The sequence below is a fragment of the Corapipo altera genome, unplaced genomic scaffold, assembly GCF_003945725.1.
Source record: "Corapipo altera isolate COAL_440 unplaced genomic scaffold, ASM394572v1 2b, whole genome shotgun sequence".
Classification (NCBI taxonomy): Eukaryota; Metazoa; Chordata; class Aves; order Passeriformes; family Pipridae; genus Corapipo; species Corapipo altera.
This window is the reverse complement of record NW_020884874.1, coordinates 26,857,002-26,878,187: the sequence shown is the minus strand read 5'-3', so window position 1 is coordinate 26,878,187 and position 21,186 is coordinate 26,857,002. Positions and strand designations below refer to the sequence as shown.

At 37.8% G+C, this 21,186-nt stretch overlaps 1 protein-coding gene and 1 long non-coding RNA gene across 6 annotated transcripts in view; one reads left to right on the top strand and one right to left on the bottom strand.

Annotated features, from left to right (window-relative positions):
• The window catches only part of RGS17 (regulator of G protein signaling 17), a 74,386-nt gene that overhangs the window by 49,258 nt on the left and 3,942 nt on the right, over positions 1 to 21,186 (bottom strand). The gene's annotated exons all lie outside the window — the stretch shown is intronic.
• On the top strand, positions 4,095 to 5,280 carry LOC113942781. Its single transcript, XR_003526050.1, has 2 exons — positions 4,095 to 4,218; positions 5,149 to 5,280. It is a non-coding gene; the product is annotated as an uncharacterized LOC113942781 (long non-coding RNA).

The following is a 21,186-nucleotide window of genomic DNA, read 5'->3' as shown; positions in this document are numbered from 1 at the left end:
AATTACTGAACAACATTTCATGTGGTTCTGCCAAGGACTAATCAAAGTTTCCCTGTGACTGCTGGAAAACAGCATTTTTGCAACATTACAGGTTTCCAGGGGTGTGGTAGTGGTGGGAAGATTTTGTTAGTTATGTTCTAAGTTTCTGGTTGGGGGAAATCTCCCCTCTCCCTGCCTCCTTTCAAATTTGTTCAGTTCAGCATTAGACTGTTTCTGCCACTGATGCCATGATTCATCAATTTCCCTAATGCTGGGAGCACTCACTAGATTTATCTCCTCTGATGCACTGTTTTGCCTCATTGCCTAAAGCCCACCATGTATCACTGAAGCTGCATTACTGGAAGTGCAGCACAGGAAACAGTGGGGAGAGAACATCTTGATTCAATGGAAAGGTGCTATTCTGCATGTAATGCCTGAAATACTTAGATGGAGTTGTTTTAATGATGCTTTGGTATTTCTAAATCAAAGTTCAGAAGCTTTGCAGAGTTATTTCAATCATTCGAAATGAACACAAATATTTAAGTAAGGTAGATTTCCATTGGATTGATAGTCTCATTTTTGCCCAAATTAATTGGCACTTCTATCAGCTCTGTGATCTTTTCAAATTCAAATTAATTCAGAAGAACAATTTCACTGGAGTGGGTCCTTTCCTATTCACATCACTCATCATTTAATTGCCTGTATTGAAACTATCATTTGTATTAACGAATTGACACTTTAGTGAGAAAAGGCCAAATTCTGATCTTCCTGTTTAGTGGTAAATGAGGCTACTCTGTTGACTCTATTGTAGGTGTTTCTTCCTTTGCAGAGGTGTGGTGAGCCTGAGTCTTCTTGCAGTAGTCAGGAATGCCAGCCACTTCAGCATTTCTAATGACTCCTTCTCTGTCCCTGCCTATTTCTCAGTCAGCAGTTCAAGACTGTAGACTTCATTTCAGTTAGCCTTTTGGTAGGCTGAATTAAATAAAACTGGAGCTCAGTGAAGTAATTTAGTGTCACTACAACCCCTTTATTCTTCCTTTGCCTTCCCATTCCTACTGGCACATACACACACAGTCACAGAATCACCGAATGGTTGGAAGGGACTTCTGCAGTTCATCTAGTCCAACACCCTTGCTCAAACAGGTTCACCTACAGCAGGCTGCAACAGGTATTTCCAGAGGAGACCTCTCTGGGCAGTCTGTTTCTGTGCTTGGTCACTCTCACAGTAAAGAAGTTCTTCCTCATGTTCAGGTCACAGGAACTTCCTGTGTTTCAGCTTGTGCCTGTTGCCCCTTGTCCTGTCACTGGGCACCAATGAAAAGACTCTGGACCCATCCTCTGGACACCTTCCCTTAAGATATTTGTTTACATAAGATGAGGTAAATTAAAAATTTAATCAATTTATGGGTGTTACAAGGGACTCCTGACATTTATGTCCTCTTTCACTCCTCAAGCCCTCAGAAAAGGAGAGTCATAAAACCCAGTATTCTCATTTACCTACTGAGGCCGAGAAAGTGATCTATTACCCTCTTGGTACATCCACGGCTTTAATGTCAGCAAGGCCTATGGAAACAAGATTTGTTTTGTTGTTATGGTTGAAAGAACAACCTCTGCCATTACACTAAAAACCTGAGTATCTTCTATGGTTTTGTTTTATTGTTCCCTAAAATTCACACTGAAGAGTAGCTGCTACAGTGAACTAGTTATCTAGGTATCTCTGTCCATTTTGTCAGTTCTGTTCCAGAATTATACATAATGCATACCCTCTCAAGGAGAGTTTGTTTTTTTCTGAATGGAGAATTATTCACCACAGCTTCCAAGCATAATTTATTCAAACTCTCTTGAAATGTATCGATTAGGATGTTCAAAGTAAGTGATTTGTGGCAGTGAATAAATTCCCCCCGGGGAACAAAGGTGTCTGCTGAAGATGAGACTTGGAGAGTATCCCAAGGCATTCTCAAGTGCACAAGAAAAAGATTAATTATATCTGCCCCTAAAATGGCTGTGGCTAGAAAGACTGAATTGCACAAGGAGAGTGTAATCACTATTCTCCTGCTGTGCTTTAGCAGGGGGAAAAAAAAAAAGGAGGATTTGATTTGGAGGAATAAAAAGGTTTTGAAATCTCTACAGCATCTCATTTCCTCTCCCTAGGAGTGCAGAAATTCCAACTCATCCTACATGTATGCAACTCTTTTGATACTGCTCTTATCATTGCACTTTTTCCACCTCCACAGGTATAGCTCCTGATGCAAGTACCGCTGCTGTCTCTCTCAGTGCACCTTACCACTGCCTGTGCTACAGAGGCAGCTGTGGTAGTAGCAGCAGCAATAAATATGGTGGGTGGTGCAACAGCAGCAAGAAATAACCACTTTTTTTTTTCTTTAAAATTCAGTCTAAAACTGGGGAGATGCTTTATAAGCAGGTTTAATTTGTAATTGGCAAGGTAATTATCCTGTTAAGGTATTTCAAGAGGAACATGAAGCTCTGCAACTGTGTGCACGTATATAGTTTGCTGTGGCCCTGCAATTAGCAGAACATAAACTTTCCATTGGGCATCAGTGTCAAAAAGGCTATACCATGGAGTGAAGGGAAACCTAGATTTTAATCTTTTTTTCACCAAAATGTGATATTGATGACACCCATTTCCTGTGAAATTTAATTTTTTAACCAGCACTGTGAATGTTGATATAATACTGCCATGTCCTGCAGAGAACATATTGATAATATACGGATGCTTTCCAGGGCAGGGAAACAGTCAGGGCATTAAGCAATCCCAGTTTGGCCATGCTAGTTCCCCTTGCCATCACAGCAAACAAAATCAGTAATGCTTTCTGCTCACTATGAGATTTTTCTGGGAAAGAAGTTACCTTATATAACATCACCTTAACTTTTATGCCCTCACTCCCCAGCTTGCTTTTCTTCTTTTGACTACAGAAATATATTTCTTTTCAACAGTGTCCAGCTACTAGCCAACTCCCATGTCAATCTAGAATAGGCATGGTAAGGAATTTCTCAATTAAGCATTCTTTAGAAAAGTCTGTCTGTCAAAACTGAGTGCTGAAATAATTGGTTTTGACAGATGTTCTCTTAAAAAAAATCTTTTATAGCAAGTTTGGAAGGTGCCAAAGTATCTCACTGAAGTGATTTAGTTTTGCTTTTTTCTGTTTTGGTTTCATTTGGATCAATGGAGCCAGTTTTTCATTTAAAGAAGTCTTTGGGTTGAAATTAATCAATTTATATTGGGAATTGAAATAAAGGAATACCCAAACCCTTCTGTTTTAATTAATTCATCCTAATTTTCACATTTTCCTATGAATGAAGGATGGTTATGCTTAAAAGACTTTTTTCCCTATTCAGGGGAGGAACAGTTTTGAAAATGCTAAAGATCCTCCTGGGATAGGCCAAATCTTTCTGGCTCTAGAATTGTTCAGGATTCTGTGTCAACTCATTCCTAGAGATGCCAGCAAGTTAAAAGTAGAATACTTCTACGATAATATCAATTTTCTACTTGCTTATAAACCACTAATTTTCTAGATTTAAAAGTTGCATTCTCCTCTGGAATCCAGTTTATCTTGTTTTCAAGCAGTTGTGCTGAAAAAACCCTGAGTGCTTCCTCATGAATAGTGAAAACTACTGTGATCTGACTAAAAATAGAAAAACAATTCAGAGGAGAAATCAGACCTCAAGTTATAGAATTAATAAATAGTTGGTTAGGAAAAAACCCCAAACCAATACTTAGCAAACACATTGAGAATTCTTCTTGTACCCAAATCACGTTTGCTTGTTTCTTAGGATGTGAACAAACACCTTAAATTTGGCTCTCATTAACTGATTGCTACCAATTCAGTTAAGGTTATTTTACAGCAGAAAACAGCGTTCCCTCATAGCAGGTTATGTATTTAACAAAGAGTAAATACTAACAAAAGCTTTTTAGGTTAACAAAGCTTTTCTACTTAATAAAACAATTATACTTGAATACAAATACTGGGTACAAAGCCAAATACATTGGCAACTAGAAGTAAATTGGTTATTCTAAGTGTCTCATAATAAGAAAAAAACCAGAATATTTAGATTTTTTTGACAATTTAATCTCTTCCGTTACAGACATCTAGGCTACCTCTGCTAATTAGCTCAATCCCTTTTGAGTACACCAGTAGACAAGTAATGATTGAACTGAAGGAATGGGACTCTCTGGGAATAATGGAGAAGAAAAGCTAGAACTTCACTCAGTCAAGTAGTGTCAATATTATAATAATATCTAGTATCTTATAATAATTATCTGATGTTTACGGTAAACTTGTGCAAAAAGAAATCTTATATGTGAGAACAATAATTACTCCTGTCCATGCATAAAGCGATCGAGTGACCAGAATCAAGATACTGTATATTATGACAAGGTCTTTAGTCCTGATTGCACCCCAGTACATGAACTGTGTGGAAGGTATCCTGTCAGGACAACTGAATGGATCAGGGATGCAAAACTGAGTGATACGTAGCAACTGCTGCCTAAAAAGTTCTGCTTCAAAGATTAAGAAATTACCCTGGTACTTCTTTCACAAGACGAGTATCTATTATTTGCATAGCTGCTTTCTAGAGTTGCTGAATCATAAATACATCTAGGAATTATTACTCACCATTTACCATCTCTTTACTCTTAAACTGGAAAAGCTATATAAACTGATATTTTAAAATGAGAAAGTGAATAGTGAACAAAAGCTTTACATGAGCTGTTGGAGAAGAGATATAATTTAAAGCGCAACTGTAGTGTACATCAAGGAATAACCATTTTATCCAGTGACCCAATAAATCTGCCTGGATATATTTCTGGTTTAACTCCATCTTAGCTATTGCAAAGACACAGTTTGGTAAGAAAGCAGCTTTATGCACTAGCATAGAATTTTCATCAGATTCCAAACACCTGAGATATGCATCAGTTTCCCAAATAACTCTAGAAGGAAGAGGAGTTTTGGTTTTCTATAACAAACCATATGAACATAAAAACAAGTGCATAAAGGATATTTTGCAGAGTTATACAAGAAATCATCAAGTAAGGATTTAGAACACAATGTTTTCTTGAATGCCCCAGATGCCACCAGATAGAATTGAACATATTTCATTTTGGATACAGTTAAAGTTTGGGGTTTTTTTTTTTTCTTCTTTTCTTTTTAGGACCAGAGAAATGAGAGACAAAGTTCTTAACACAGAATGGATAGCCCTTGCACTTTTTACTATGAAGAAAGAGGGAATAATATAGGACAGAGATTTTTGATTTATTTGCTTGACAGTGAAGAAGCTTGACACTGAGAACTGAAGATGTCAAATTGCTATAGAACAAGCAGAAGCAAAATTACTATTTCTATCAAAACGCAAGTAATAGCTTGGATACACTGTGTCTCCTAAATGAGTCACGATTACTCCTGGGCAAACGCAGAGGACAGTTTCCACTCCTTGCTCAAGAGGATGACATATGCCATGATGCAGGAGTTTGCAGATGTTCACCTTGTTCTCCTTTACTAAAGCAGTTCTGCCAGCTGTCTCAGCTTTTTCAGGTCCCTTTCTCTGTTCTTTGTCCTCCCTTGTTATCAGGGAGTGCTTATGCTTCAGCTGCAGAAATATCTACTGCAAAGCTCTTGTGACCGTTTATAGCCATTTGGCAAAAAGCAAGATGGTTTATGGTTTACACTTCATCTTGTCAGGAAACTGTGATTTGAGTCAGTGAGGTTCAGCAGTCATGTAGTTGTAACAGACTGACCTCAGATTTCAGGAATAATCTCAGTCTGGTTGCCTGCTGTAGTATGCCTTTCTGGTAGCTTAGCTCTCAAAGTCCATTAGTTCAAGTGAGTTTATGGAGGATAAGCTGCAGTCAAGACAATACTACTTTGGTCTTTGGCATCATGTCATATTCAGTCACCAGAATGATATGAAAGAGATTCAGAGTTTTCCAATCCATGCTAAATGGTATACAGTGTTCCTCACTCAAACTTTTCTTCAGTGAAAATTGCAATTTAATTGCCCACTTGCAGTTTACATGGGTTATTTCAGTATGCTTCCTTCAGAAAAGGCAGAAAAAAACCCCCAAGCCCCAATCCAGCAACATACCTCATATAGCATAGTTTCTTGAAAAGATGAATTTCTTTAAATTTCGAGTCACTAATCCATAACCTCCTAACTACCATTATATTAACCCAGATGCAACCTAAACACTAGCCTCCTTCAGATACAGAGGGTATTTTTTATCAAATGGGGGAAATGAATTACTTTTCTGATATGATGCTGAAGACAAATGAAAGGAAATCAGAAACTGCAATGGAGAAATTGAAGTAATATATAAACAATTACTCATTCTTTAGATATTCTTGGCAAATTTTCCTGGTAAGAATCACTTTGGAAGATAATTTAATAGACAGAGAGTACAGGAAAACCAGTTTGCTTCTAATGGCATTGCTATGGTGTAATAGGGCTGAGATGGCTATATTCAAGACAGACCCATTATTTGTTCTAGTTTTACCATAAGTGACACTATGATATTTCCAAAATCAAGCCTGAAAGCCCATTAAAAACATTTTGTTGGCTTGACTCATAACAAAATGTAAGAATTGCTTTTTTGAGTCCTGCTGAATGGAGAAGCTTTCAGAACACTCAGACCAATGACCCCTAGCTTTTACGGCAAAGTACAAGGCAAACTTAGTGGTCTAGTTGTATGCTTTTATCACTCTTTCTCTTTTAATGACGTGTCCTTTTCCATCTAAGTTATTGCAACAATGGATAGAAATGTTGCTTCCCTATATACTCATTTATTCCCATTTCTGTGCATTTGTGTCACTTCCATGAGAGGCTTTAAAATTTGGCCAGTCTGTTTGTTAGTCTCACACAAAGATACCTGCATGCTTTTTAACCGATGAAATAAGTTCTGAGCTCCAGGTGAAATCCTGATAATTAAAGTTTAATTTAGCATAAAAAACCCTCTCTCTTACTGCACTTTGGTTATAACAGTGTTCCCTGCTGTTGTATTCCCCTAACAGACCACACATATTATTTATTTGATTTGTCTTTCCGTGTTCATTTTCACTCATAACCTAAAATTTGACAATATATAAGCAAGACATCCCTTTCAAGAAAAAATACAAAACCAAACAACAGTACAGAGTTAATGTTTACATTAACTCATTAGAAAATCTAGTGATGGAGATGCAGACACTTTCTCAGTGTGTCCAACTTTACATAGAAGGCAGCAGAAAAATCTGCTATGATTCACATCTGGCACTGTCTCTACGACAGTTCACCACAACTGTAATAAATAGCTAACAAAGGAATTCCACTTGTGCCCAAGTCAGGCACCATATCAAACTGATCAGAGACAGCCAACAAACTGAAGAGGAAAGATGATCCAGTAGCTGAGGACTATCCTAAACGTCTTTTACCTTTCAGTAGGAGTTAAAGACTAGAGGTTGTGAAATTATGTATTTCAGGTGTTCATGTAAAACATAATTTTTCCATTTCATGAAACATTTATATGACTTTAAAATTTTTCCACGTTTGATCTGAGTGACTCCAGACTTCTCACTTGTGCACAGGTACACAGGTTGCATCAAGAGGAATGTAACTGTTAGCAGATACAAAGCTAACAGGGGATGCATGACATGTAAGTACCTTTTCTGCTCATCATGAACTTAAACTTTGCTTTCTAAATCCAGGTGGAAGAATGAGTGAATGACTACTGGATGAGAAGAAAGGAATCTTTTCCTTTTGACTAGACAGTCAAAAAGGCAAGCTCAGACTTGAGAAGCAGATTTTTAAGCATTAAGAGAGTCTTGTCTGGAATTACCAAAACTGCTTTACATTATTTGCTTCAGTCCTACAATCACTTTTAAAAAAGAGCTTCTATCATATATGACTCCTGTCATACTAATAATTTCATGGACTAGGGGAACAGTCTCTTAACTCTTCCATGGGTCTCTGGAACAGGGACTAACAGATAATTCAGAAATGTTAAGTGGAGTTTCCTAAATCCATCCACATTCTGCTTGCCTCAGCATAAGTCCTGACCCCAGGAAGCTATTTCCTTAGTCTTGTTTGATGTTGCTGTAGCATTTGAAAGATTAAAAACAAATGGTCTCTTTACAGAAGGCAACAATTTCAAAATTGTCTGACACAACTCTCAGAAGAGCTCATTTGTGCTTTGACCAAAAGCCATGTCAGATAAAATGGTTAGAAAAGGTCTGCCTTCAGTGGGCCCTGAATCAGGTTTGGTATCTTCACCCGGGTGAAGTTAAAGGAGACTTGATTATAGTATAATTTCTTAGAAAACATAAAAGAGAAAGAAGTTATGGGATAATGGTTTAGGATAAACACAGAGCTACAGAATTTCTATGCAAGGATAAATACCTTTTAGGATGTTCGGTTCTTTGAAGGGAACTTGGCAGGTGTTTGTTCTATGTAAGTTTGTTTACCATAGGTTTAGTCTTTGCCTCAGGTAGGCATCTAGACTGTGCTGGTTTTAATGTGCTTCTAATGACATTTTTCTATTTGTCTGAACAACAGTTGGTAAGTTGAATCACCTTTTTTAGCTTTTGATTCAGTTATTTGTTAAATGTTAGTCCTATTGCATATGATCATATGTTTTGTGAGATAACAAAAAATATTAAACAAAAACATAACTGCAAGTTAAAAGTGGAGCCCAATAAAAATAGAACACCAGAAAAAAAAAAAACCCAGTTCACATGGGCAGTATTACCAAAATGAGGAAATGAGAAAGCCAGCCTGATGCTCCTTCTGCTTCTACTGTGCACTGCAGGGACCACCAGGTTTCCCAAAGCTGTGCCTGCTCAGACCAGACACCTCTGGGTGCAGAGGCTATGAACCATTTGTTTTTAGTGGTTTTTGTGGGGTTTGGGGGTGGGTGGGTGTATTTTTGTAGGGGTTTTGTTGGGTTTGTTTTTACTTTCCTTCTAGGAAGAGAACAGTCTTGCGTGAAGGACCTGGGCATCTGCAATACCTTGACAACATGAGACACCTCAGAATGAATTCCCAAAAGTAGTATCCCAAGTATTTGGCTCCTTGGCAACTTTAGTCAGATTCAGTTCAAGGCATCAGTTCTTTGACTCCTGCTTCCTGGTTGATGTGTTTCTACCGTGTGGTAACACAAATCAAGTATGTTTTGTAGCAGAACACTAACTCCATAGAAACAAATGATTAGTTGTCAGGTGGATTAACTCTCTGAACTGATTCACTGTGATCACTTAGGCAGGGAGAGAAGGGCAGGCAGTTCTGGCTTAGACTGGCATAAGACGCTGCTCAAGTAGGAGAGAAGGATTGGTGACCAAGAGGGTGCTTTGCCCCATCCCTTTCTGGGATTAAGAAATATAGTCTGAACTGCAGAATGACTGAGATTTGCAGCCATGGCCCTCTCCTAGATTTAGGACCTTGAGTCATTCCTTTAAAAAACTCACATTAAGGACTAGAATATGGTTGAAAAATGAGACAGTGGATGTGCTTTCTTGCTTTTATTCAATATTGCAAAGATTAAATAATGTGGCTCCCATAGTCTTTAGTGCTTAGAACAGGGCAGAAATGAAGGTGTTCCTACTCCAAGGTGAAAATTGTAATGGTGGGTACTTTGCTCTCACTCTGGCTAATTGCTCTTTAATTGTGTGATGGGACTTTGGGTAGGTTCTTTTGCAAAGCAGCATAGTGTGAATGGGAATAGTGGAGACTGTTTCTCCCCTTGAATACCTTCAGGACACAAAACCGGTGATTCGGGAAGACTTTTTGTGATGGGGAGGAGAAGGTCTTAATTCCCTCATCTTCACATGGGATGAATCCAGGTATATCACATCTTGGCTGAAGCTGTCACTCCTGTTTTATTTTATGAAAGAAAAATTTAGAAAATGGCAACAGTTTTGGTGAGGGCAGGAGGGATGAAAAAACCACAAAGCTTACTTCTGACCAGCCTCCTTCTCTGGCTGTGTTCTGGAATGACAGTTCATTTGTGTCTTGTGTTTTGTGATGAACTCAGCTTTTTTAGAAAATGAGAAGCGTACACTCAGCGTGTCTTCTGGATCGAGCTCCTCTGGGATCTCTGGCAGGCAACATGTCCTGTTGAGAGCTGGTTGTGACCTAGTTAGCTGGAAGCAGTTCCAAGCATGAGTAATAGGCACTCAATGCACTTGACTGGGAAAATTTGGGTACCTAAAGGTGTGAGGGGAATGGGATATTGTGTATTCTTAGATACTCTTAGAGCACTGAAAGCCAGTTAAGTCCTGGGTCAAGGTACATACAGCAACTACTGTCATACCAGCTTGAGTAAAGAAGACGAACTCCTCCTTGCCTATCTCTACGCTAAGCCAGTTCTACCTATGCACAAATACCTAATCCCGGAAGGTTGCAGATAGGAACTGCATAAATTAAGTGAACTATTTTAGCCACATTTTCTGTTTCTCTTCTAAAAACTATGTTTTCTTCAAGATGACAATTAGTCATCCCCCAAATTACAGAGTTCTTAGATTTGATCCTTGAATGTATATTCAGGCATTACTGAAATGGCCATTTTCTCTTCACCATAGGGTTGAAACTCAGGACACCAGTGGTGCCAATAAGTATGCTACTTTAATATATATGAATCTTCCATAAACAGAATTGATGAAAATAATATTAGGGAATAATATTAGGGAAATCTTGGATAGAGGAAAATAAAAAACCCCAAAACAATTAAAGTAAATTAGTTTTTAAATGCTAAGGGTACTGAACAGGATACAATGAATTTTCAAATTATCTCTAACAGCAATAAAATCTTTGGGAGACTTGCAGTTCACTCAACAGCACCTACCTCGTTAGGACCTCGATCTTGTAACAGAAAGCGTGCTGTGGATAAGAAAGGTCTCCAGTAGATTTGCCACATAAAGTAAATAGCATGAACTTTCATTGCTATCAGAAGTTGTCTGTCTTCTTTCTCTTCATGTGCAGATCTTCACACAAAATGAAAGCACAGCTTTGGGAAAGCTGATCTTCTTTCTTTCCAAGATTGTTTGCTCTTCCTTTGCCAGAGGTGTTTTGCTTGTTTTGACCATGGTGTAGGATCAGAAAGGAATAGCAGGAACAGAAGCATTATCTAATTTTTAGTTCTTATCTCCGTTACCTCCAGATCATGGAAATTTTGTTGCATGGCACATAGTTTTGAGTGTTTCAGGAGGAAATTCTAGTTGCAGATAGGAAAAGAAAACAACCTTGGTTTAGTGTGGTTTTGTTCTTGTTGTTCTGGTGTTGCCCATATACCATTATTTATTGCACATAGAAGAATTATTTTATTTCTTAACACTTTTTTTTTAAAACAGGATTTGTGTAATATCTTTCTCAATAATCAAGCTGAACAAACTTCTCCTTGTAAGACTGAATTCCTCAAGTGCTACAAACATCTTCTAATAATCAAAGGCTATTAGAAATCAGCTTTTATTTTAAAAAGCAACTATAATACATTTCTTCTGTTCTCCTCAGTCCCTCCTATAAAGTTCTTCAGCATCTCCTGCTCTGTTTTCTAGTTCTTTAATGGTGGATTCCTTTTTCCCATAACACATTCCCCTACTGCTTAACTCTACACTGGCACTCATGTCATCATTACTGTTGCTGGAATCTTCCTCTTTCCAGCCTCTCACTCATCAGTGAATGGCTTTCTTCTCCTGGATGATGCACCGAAAATGTATATTCATTGGATAGAAAAAAAAATCTTTATCTCCTTTCCAAATTTTCCTCTCTGTTCTGTACCATAATGTTTAAAATCAGGTGCCAAGCTGTTAAACTCAACATTTACCATCAACTCCCCTCTTCTTCATTTATTATCTCAACTCTTATGAAATACTGTTCATTTTTCTAAAATCCCTCTTTTCTCTCCATTTTATTAGCAAAAAGCCTCTCTCTGCCTCTGACCTTTACTTTTTCAGTGTCCTGCTCTCCTATTCCATACTTCCAAGACTTTATCACTGCAGTCATTTAATCCACCTGTTCTTTACTAATTTCCTTTTTTCTTCACCAACTAGCATCCAGACTCATCACTCAGTACCCTTCATTGCTATCTATCATTACAATCTCACTGTCTATTGTGCCTGTTTCTTGCCCTTTCACACTTTAAAGGTCCCCTTTAACATCTCTGTGTTCTCTCAGTCTGTGCTGGTTATTACTTCTGCTCTTGAGATTTGTTCCTTTACCTGGAAGATCTGGATAACCAATTCTGCAGTGTACACACTCTCTAAAACTGTCTGTTAGACCATCCCTGTCAATAATTTAGTCTTCTTGCTCCCCAAGTTCAGCAGTTCTTGCCTCAGGATGTAAGCAAGGAAACAGCTGGTGAGCCAGGGGCAAAAAGCCCACAACGAAAAAAAATGTGGCATAAAAAGTTCTTTATATCTTATAGAAAGGATGTATGGAAAGCAATGAAACAACACTTAGCATCTCAATAGAAGATTCATGCCACTTTGTGAATAGCATAAACTTCTGTTCTCTATGGAGCTGACTCAAGCACTTCTTCTTTCAGGATTTTTTTTTTTTTAGTTTTGTGGAAAGAACTAGTGAGAATTAAATTGAACCACCTGCATATCTGGTCACAAAGTAAGATTTTGCACATTTTTCTGCTAGGGTGAATGCCTGTGTTCATGTTTATCACTTCACTGTGGGGAAATGTAGGAAGGAGTTCTGCCTTGCAATTACTGATTTGGACTAACATGTTTCCTCACTGGGGCAGACCTGTAGGCAAGTATTATAATACTTTCATGTAGAATATTTTTTGTTACATCTTTTAGGATGAAGTAGCACCAAGTAGTCTAAGAAAGTATATGTCTGCTCTTACTGACAGAAACCATCCCTAGCCACAGACCCTCTCTACCATTGTGGATCTATTTCTAACCTTCCCATTCTCATTAATATTCTGGAAAAAGTTACACATGCTTCTCAAAGACAATCTAATAATCTCAAAACTTCTGGATTTTTCTTATTGTGGCTTCACTTTAACTTACAGCTTTATTGCTATAATTCTGTCATGACCCATGACTTCTGGAGAAAGACTGATAAAGGTTAGAAATTCTTGCTAACAGTATTTCATCTAAATCCACATCTGAAATTTTCATTTTGGGGAGTTGCAGGTTAGAATCCTAGCAAGAATAAGCATCTGCTGTAGAAACCTTCTGTCTATCTGTCTATCTTTGAGAAGCTTTGCTTACAAGTGGAAAAAATCCAGAAGTCCCTGCCAGCTGTAAGCATGGCAAGTTCCCATGGCCAGTTCCCATCACTCTCCTGTGAACAAGATGACAAGATTTCTTGTGCCTGTGTGGTGTAACAACAGCAGCAGAGCCAGGGAGACTCAGGTACTCATATCTGGGTGGGATGTGCAGTGCCTGATGGAGGACCATCCACCGGACACTCAAAAGATAAGTGCTTATCACTTGGGCAGCCAGCACAACTCAGTGTTGTCCCCTCATTTGTTGGGGGCGTCTGAGCTCCAGACTGGCCTTTAACAAATGGTGTGTGTATAGTAACATGCAGGATGATAACAAGTGGAATAAAGGATATGGCATGGTTATTGTCAGTTCAAACCTCTTCTTGGGTCTAAAGACAACTTTTTAAATGTGAATGCGAACCTCTCCTAAAGTAGGTTAAGTGTCCTAAAGACATTCAAGTCTGCAAGTGGGTCAACACAACAGAACTAAGTCTAAGAACAACCACCAACAATCACCAATTCATCCTAGTGGCCTGGACTCTTAATTTCCTTGACAAATGTTTAATTTTCACTTGTGATTTGACTTTTCTTTAGAAGGTGAGTCACGCAACAACAAATCAAAATTATGACATTTTTGTTTGTCCTGTACAATCTCATGTAGGTGAACCAATGCATTTGCAACACAGTTCTTAATGCAGAAGCCCTTCTCTTCTAGACTACTATATGTCTAGATTAATATTTTACATGTTTATTTAGTCCTACAAGATTGAGAAGCACTTATAAATAACACATAGAAGAGTTTCCTGAGAGTCATTTTGTCTGAAAAGAGAAATTATACTCATACTGAAGCTTTCCTGTATCCAAATCAACATGGAAATGTATTTTGATGCTGGAGAACAAAAAAAAAAGATCCTTTAGGTTCCCTCAAAGTTTATGGTGAGTCATTTCCTACATATACAATCTCATGTGTTTTGCTGCCACTATGCACAGCGAGGATTGTACTGCATCACAGCACTGAAATTCAAGCAGCACATTTCGAAGATTTCTTCAGGTATTAGCGGCTCCTTGAATACTCCTTAGCAAGGGATCCCCTTTAGGTAAACAGGAGTGAGAGAATGCTCATGGAGTAATCACACAGCCTACTGCATTCATACTCCAGGGAGCTCCACAGATGAAGGGAAAAGGCTGGAGGAAGGATTCTGTGGTTGGGAGTAGTGCTGCTGTCATGACATTTGAGCCACCTTGTTTCACAAGATACAGATTTTGCATTGAGTGTTCTCTTCATCTTCTGATGTCCATTTGATCTAAAGAGCATTTCTGGGACAAATATTTAAAGGGGAGAGAGATGAGTATGCCAGGTGGACAAATGAAAGGGAGGGAGAACAATTTAATATGGATGATTGCACAAGCGCAAATGGAGAATAAGCTGGTTTTGAATGAATGTGGCTGGAAATGAGAAAAGGGTTTTCAACAGGAGCTCTGAAACAGCCTCTGGGTAAGAACTAATGTAAAAGAAACCCCCAAACAAAAAAACACCCAAAACAAAAACCAAACCAACTAACCAGTCAATCAAACCAAAACATAAAAAAAAAAACCAAAACAAAAGAACTTCCTGCTTTTAATATCAACTTGATCCAGAGAAGGAAGTAAAGGTAAGAATTGGTTGATGGAAATAGACAGAGTTTGGGATTCAATTAACCAGGGTGTTCCCCCCAGCCTATGTTCCTATTTTCCAATGTTCCTAAAACTGTTACTAAGGTACCTGTTGGAATTGGCCATACTAATGAATAGCAGTTTAATCCAGAGCACTGCTGAGCACACACTGCCTGCCTGGTTCAATAGTGTTGATTTGCTTGGTACTCTGGATACACTCTGTACCTTAGAGGACAGGACTGTAGCACAATTTAAAACAGTCTCTCATCTAAATAGCTCAGGGTTTAATGCAAAAACAAACAAATAAAAAAGGCAGTTTGCTGTATGAAAAGTACCCAACTTGGGTAAAACATAAAATACTGTTTTAGATGATTTAGTACCTCATGGAATACACTATAGTCAAAATCAAGATGTCTTTGGCATTCAGTCCTTTGTTGCCTGTGATCTCACTCTCCAGCAGAACAGTTTCTACTTAGCAGAGCCTAAATAGAGCCTTGCAATCACATTTGAAATGTGACTGATGGCTAGCATTGCGTGTAAGAATAGCTGCTGCCATAGAAGTCCATTCAATTTAATGGAAAAATGTCTGACACATTAATAGCAATTCAATTATTTGGAGTCTTAAAACCCCTATGAACCTTAAACCAACAGTCTCCCATCTGCAGCTGGATCTGCAATAAATTACACTTTCAGATAAATTTAGTCTTCTTACATTAAAGCTGTTTTGGACCATATCATCTTGAATTCAAGGAGACCTTTCCTCCATCTTTCAAGGGACACACAGTAACTTCTTTTCATTATGAAATAAACTACATTGCATTTACTTGGGCCATCAGCATACTTCACAGGGAATTTACTGGAGAAGCTGACTGGTGGCAACTTATGCCACAATCCACATATATGTTCTCTCACTGTGGTTTTAAAGAACTGATGAGCTGAATGTCAGGAGATATAGGCAGAAGGTATCATGCTACTTGCTATATGCTTCCATTCTCTCCTTTTAATTTTTTTTTTAAATGTAGGGCTACATTGCTCAACCATCAAGTCTTCATGTTTTTGCAGACTTTTGCTTACTGAGGATTTTTTTTTTTTCTAACATGGCCCTAACTAATATTTTTATATTGATATTCAGGTTACATATTCAAAGTGTAATTACATCGGAGAGGTTTTACTCAGGTAATATTCAAATGAGTAAGAATATTTGATCAAGAAGATTGACTTCTGACTAAACTCCAAATTCCCATTTTTGTCCTGGAGATTTTTTGGATCTGGAGATTTTCTGGATCTTATGCTCTCTCTGATGTTTTATATTGAGCATAACTTTGGTAAAAAGGAAGCTATCATTTGGAATAGGAGACAAGAATGTTAATTTTGACCCTTGAAATCAACAAGAATTTTTCCCTGCACATTATTTAATTTCTGCATCTGCCACTATTTTACTGTGGATCTTGTAATAATTTAATTGATATGTATCTGTATTTCTTTTCTGTGAAATAGCAGTGCTATTTTCTCAACATGCAAAGGTGATGTGGTTGTTTGAAAAGTGAGCTTGTAGAAAAGACAGCATGATGGGACAATTATCTCAAAGTCCTTACTAGGTCTAAATGCCAAAAATCTGGAAGGATTGGAACAGCCTTTTCATAATGTGTTATTTATTTGTTCTCAGTGCTTACTAAATTGTTAGATTCTCAGGATAATAATAATATGAAGAGTAGTCCCCTCTTTTATTATTGTTTTGAACAATTGTATTCTCTACTTGCTTAAAAGTTCCTGAAATGTCACATTGCATAAAACCAGGTCACAGTGTTTGTCACAGCATTATATGCCCGACTAAGAAAAATGCTCAGCAGAAGTCATACAAGGTTTACAATTTTCCTGTTACCTCGCGCACATTCAGATATAAGCCACTCACCTTTCCTAAACTTTACACTTTCTTTATGAATATGCTTGGACAATTCTCTCTCCTGTTCTGTATGAAAGAAATAAATGTTGAACATAAATCATAACCACCTCAACCCAGAGATTTGACAGAATATTATTAGTAAGAAACATATGGAAGACTTGAATGAACTTGATATAATTAAAGCCATTTGATATGAGTTACACTAAATATAATTTTAAAAACTATATATTTTTGAGATCAGTATCAGATGGTTAAATTAATATTTTATATAAGATTGCCAATTTGATAGTATTGTCAATATAAATATGTTGACTTCTGTTAGTACACAAAACATTGGGCTTGTAGAATAAACATGATAACAATCAACATGACAAACATTCAATGTATTAAAAGCTGATAAATCTTGGTCTGAAATTAAAAATGAGGAATAATTATTAAGCAGGTGTGTTACTAGATCCTTCAGGAAAATGTTTATTTATACAACTTGACAACCTTCCTCTCTGATGTGAACAAAAGAGAAGGAACCATAAAAATTCATAGTGTTATTATTTGTGGTAGGTGAATATCAAAGGAACAACACGAGCTAACACAGACTTAAGACGATCTGGACCCATTGTTAAGTAAATCACAGCAAATAGGAATTTACTTTGGCTAATATCATATGCCTAAGAAGAACAAATGCAGGCCAAAGGCAGAAGCCTTCCTGAAGAGATGTGATGTGCCTGTACTGGAAAGCTAAACAATTCCAGGGCTTGTTCTCTGGCCCTGAGGCTAAATAACCAATTTAGTTACATTCATACAATTAGACTGACCTGCTTTGGGTAACAGAACAGTCTCGTATCAGCATTTTATTGGTAATGATCCCCAGAATGTGATAACTTTCCAGTCAGCTTTGGGACCATTCTAATAATTCAGTACATAAACGATCAAGTTCTGGTGCACAAACTCAGGCTTCTGTCAGTTTGCAGAGACATAACGTGGGAATTTTAACAAAAACTGAGAGTCATGGCAACTAGAAGAAATACTCAGTGCAATCCTACAGTCCTGTACCCACAAGAGTTGTGCTACCTTGCCTACATAAAGCCGAAATATTAGACAGGTGAAAGCCATGTTACTTCTGTATTTTTCATTGACTGCTATTGAAACAACAGTTGTGATGTCCTCAGATGAAGATGGTTATTCATCAATTAAAGAAGGTTTACAAAGAGCTAAGAGAATGGTTGAAACAGTATGGAACACATTTCATGGTAAATACCCTCAGGAGCTATTTATATTAAAAACAGAAAAAATTCAGGAGTGCATTTCTCAGTTTTGGAGTAGTCTATAATGCAAGATGACACACAGACAGTAGAGGTAAAATATTGTAATTCTCTTGCATGGGGCTCAGTGCTGCTTTAACTATATTTTTCAAGTGTCCAACCTTTGTCAGATATCTCTATCCTAGATTGCAATTAGCAGTGGAGGCATCGGCTTTGAGACTAATAGTGCACACGGGATGGTCCTCTGGAAGGAGAGCTCAGGACAAATCCAATAGTCATATTTCCGTATACTGAATCACTAACCAATGCACAGTGCTACATGAGCTATCAGCTCAAAGCTGCTGCATTCGTAACTTCACAATTTATGAAGCAGCTGCATTCACTAGGTAGAGGTATTCCCTCTATCCTTTTCAAGATCCTCACCACACAAGTACTTCATTTTTTTGTGGTTGCTCTATGACTTAATTTTACATATCAAATAATCAAAGAATTTGAAAACATCCTTGTCTATTCTGGTCAGCACAGTGCTTACCATACCGCTTGGACTTGAATTATTAGTATCATCTGAGTTTTTTACATTGTGAGGGTCACTAATTATTTAAAAAAATATTTGGACAAATATAATGCTTATAATAGTGAAAAAAATGCTACACATTAGACTCCAGTTACTAGATTATCAGATATATCAAGCTGTATCAATTAGATTACCAGATCTTTATATGATAACTGCATTACAACAAACTAGAAATATTTTTAAACCATTCTATGTGAATGATAAAAAAATAACTTCTACATCTCACTCCTCTCTTCCCAAACCCATCCTAAAAGCTAGGAAGTATCTGATTAATATTTTAGAACTTTGTAGTTTCTGAGGATAATAAGATTTGGAAATAAAAGTACCTTTTGGACACTGAGTAATTAGGATGACCCTTCCAACCTACATTCATTAAAACAAGGCTACTTGTGAAGTCCTTATATAGGAAGTTATTACTCGCTGTTCCCCATCTTCATATTATGCAAATCATTGACAGAGCAGCATCTACACCACCCAAAGGTCTGGTGCAATGTGAGTACCCGAAAGCATGTGCTGTCTGCAGTGCTGTCAGAGTAAGGTGGATTTGATACAAAATTCCTTATTTCAGAAGGTTGCTTTCATTACATAAATGATAAACGGTAACAAGGGAACTAAAAATTTACTATACATTTCTTCACTATGAGGCTAGTGAGGCACTGGAATGAGTTGCCAGAGAAAGTGGGGATGCCCCATCCCTGGATTTGTTCAAGGTCAGGTTGGATGGGGCTTTGCGAAACCTGGTCTAGTGGAATGTGTCCCCATCTGTGGTAGGGGGGTTGCAACTAAATTATATGTAGGGTCCCTTCCAGCCCAAACCATTCTATGATTTCCCTCTAATTTAAGCTATGAGACCAGCACATATACAGTGACACTAAGCAGCCAGTGGTACTGTAAGAAATCTAAGGTATTCCATCCTTGCCATGGCTGTGATGTGCCTAGGAACATTGCCTCTTGGGGTGCTCAGTGTTTCGAGCTCTCTCTTGAAAGCTGTTTGGACTACAGTATCAGAGAATCACAGAATCATGGAACAGTTTGGGTTGAAATGGACCTATCATCTAGTTCCAACCCGTTTGCCAGGTTGCTCAAAGCCCCATCCAACCTGGCGCTGAGAGCAGCATAAAAGTGCCGAGCTAAGGATACTACGACAGCCTTCACCCATGCTTCCTGGGGTTTAACTGCTTTCTCTAATAGGATTATTTTACTGTAACTGACATGAGCTGCTGATAAATTAAAGACATTGTTACAGTATACCACAGCACAGCAAAACTGCCCAAATCATATTCAGCCTTCCTAAAACAAAATAAGACCAAGTCTTGCTTAGACTTGCACTTAGCTAAAATTACAGAGCAAGGTGGCATAATCAATTGACTTTACATCAGGGAGCTGAGACAGTGTGGCTGTCTCCTTTTTAAAGACAGCGTTACTCTGATATACTTTCTACTAGTCCGTATGTACAGAGTTGGGCTCTATAGTGGTCTAGTTTGTAACGTCTCCCATATTTCATCAAGCACAGAGCTGGCATTACTGGAGAGAGTGGCCAAACTGATTTAAATGAAGTTGCTTCGGTAGCAGAAGGTACATAGCTGTGCTAATGCATCAGTCTCTAATTTACCCCTTTCTTACTGAAGAACCTAGACTATATATCACTCGTTATTTTAGTATGGAGAAAGATTATGCAGCGCAGGTGTAGTGTTTAAGATGTGTGAGTGTCTTTAATGCTTGGTTGTAGGATTTAAGATTTTATTAAGTTTTCTTTCTGTTCTATCTCCCTACCTGTAATTGCCAACATACATTCTATCTAGAAATTTTCTGATTTCTTAGAACTTAGAGCCATCTGCTTATAAAGTAAATAATGTATGAAAATTTTGGTTCTATGAAAGGTAAGAAGCACTTAGTTTATATTTTATAAATAAGGAACTTAAAGACAAAGTTATCATTCAAAATTTTTATGAAGATATGATAGAATCAATATTAAATTGAATACAATACTTTTATTTAAGCACAGATTCACTAATATACCAGAACAACACAAATTATTAAAAGCACAGAAGTCATTTAAATTGAGTTTACATCTATTTTGCATCACTGGAGCAGTGCAAAGCAGATAAAGCACACCAGGGAATCAAGCCCTTACTTTGGTTTGGTTGAGGCACAGGTTACACGGTGGCTGGGCAGATGCCAAGTTCATCTGTTTGTGTGCTTTAAGCACTCCCCCAGGTTCCTGCCACAGTTACACTGCTTGGCTGCTTCCTTTGTGCACGCTAGAGACAGCAGCAATGCCAAGGGACAGCTTTTGAGAACAAACACCCAACTTCAACTTGAGACACAGAATATTTGCAGAAAAGATTTCTCTGAAATGGTTAACTTTCTGGATAATTGAAGTGAGATGTGCATGCAGCTCCCTGTGTCAGACCCATTGTAACCAAGATGTGCAGAGGTGCCAAGCAGAAGGGCTAGGCTCCTTTGGAGGGTGCAGTAGACTCCTAGGAGTCAGCAGCAAAGCTATTCACACAATTCTATTTACAGCCTGTATATCCACAGCCATTAGCTATAACCACGAATAGATAAACTTAATTACAACTTAATCTATTAATTTGTTTTTACACCCTATGTGCAA